Consider the following 1,810-nt stretch of genomic DNA (forward strand, 5'->3'; position numbering starts at 1 on the left):
AGCGGCAGCAAAGGAAAGGCCAGTCTTGCTTTGTGCAAGGCCTTTTATAGGCCTTGAGCTATTGCAAGACCTTCATTCATTTATATGTTCATATTTAATATATTCATTTATGTAAATTTATTCAAATTTTAAATGTAAATTAATTCTTTTTTTCCCCTGGCACCCGACACAGTGTCAGGGAGATAATGTGGCCCTCCTGCCAAAAACTTTGGACACCCCTGTTCTAAATGTTTGCTCCTCTGACTAACCTACAAAACCATTTGTGAACCAGAGCGTAAGCAAGGCCCTTTCCACAACTAGACTAGTGAAGAAGCTCTGTGGATATTTACTCATACCATTTGCCATGCTATTTATTCTACCTTCAGTTCAAGCCAAGGGGTCCTCCGGGCCCTGTGCAGCTGCTCCTCGCTTGCAGCCATCATTGCTGTTATGGGTATCAGGTAATGACTTCCAGCTGTTAATTATCCAGGACTACAACACCTGACCACATTCTTTGCTTTCAGTGTTGCAGCTTTCAAAGCAAAGCTTCAGTGGCAAATAAATGAAAGCCAATTATCTGGTGAAGACCAAAGAGAACCACCTGACTTTGAGGCATCCTGCAAGGGGGATCTTGTGAAGAATCACTGCATTGCTGACCATTTTGCTATCTGGACATTTTTCTAATCAAAACCATATTGAAAGAGAGTGTTAGCAATATCTTCCCCAAACACACAAATTTTAATTATTTCTTTGGGAGGCATCTTGGTCTGTTGGTCAATGCATTGTTTCTTGAGTTGTCATGATCCTCCATAGGTTTTATTTGGAAATAAGGGTTGGGTTGCAAACTTTTTATTGTGGAAGTACACCTGTGCTTTTAACAGGTGTGTGACAAGAGAAAACGCAGATGTGAAACTTTTCACACCACTGCATCTCCAGGCTGGGGGAAGCACCACAAACATTTCTGCTTGAGAGTCAGCTGTAAGAGGCGAGGGGAGGGAGTTGGCAATGTGAGATTGGAAAAATCAGCATTATTTTCACAAGTGTTGCAAGATTTTGACAAGTCACCCTTTCATTTCCTGGAAAATAAATGTTGAACCAACACTGCTCATTTTTTGCAAAAATGCCATTACAATTTTCTAGCATTATTATTATTCACAGTATTTATATACCGCTTTTCAACGAAAAGTTCACAAAGCGGTTTACAAAGGAAATCAAATAAACAATAATCAAATCCATGCAACAAACGCTTGTTCATTCTCATTGCTTTAACTTCCTCCCACTCTCAAGTGCCCTTGTCCTCAACAATATTCCTATGTGGCATTGTAATGTTGCTGTGTGATTCCTTGATCAAGTAGGACTGCCTGTGTGTCAGGCTAGAGCAGTGATTTTCAACCTTTTTCATTTCACGGCACTCTGACAAGGTGCCAAAATTGTCAAGGCACACCATCAGTTTTTTTTTTACCATTGACAAAGCACACCATACTGTTGGTAGGAGGCTCAAATCCCCCAACTGCACTACTAATAAATGACAGTCCCCAAAGTCCCACGGCATACCTGTGGACCATCCACAGCGCACCAGTGTGCCATGGCAGAGTGGTTGAAAATTGCTGGGCTGGAGAAAGAAGCCATTGTTGACAGGGTGGGTGAATGAAACTCAAGCAGTGGCATCGCTAGGGGATGCGGGAGCTGTGGACCGCACTGGGTGATGCGCACAGGGGGGTGATGCTCACTGGGGGGTGTGAAATGCTAAAATTGCGGTAGTTAGGAGTAATACCATCATGTTATATACTGTTGGATGTGGAATTTCGAGAGGAATGCAACGCAAAAAACC

This window comes from Tiliqua scincoides, chromosome 4, assembly GCF_035046505.1.
Source record: "Tiliqua scincoides isolate rTilSci1 chromosome 4, rTilSci1.hap2, whole genome shotgun sequence".
Taxonomy (NCBI): domain Eukaryota; kingdom Metazoa; phylum Chordata; class Lepidosauria; order Squamata; family Scincidae; genus Tiliqua; species Tiliqua scincoides.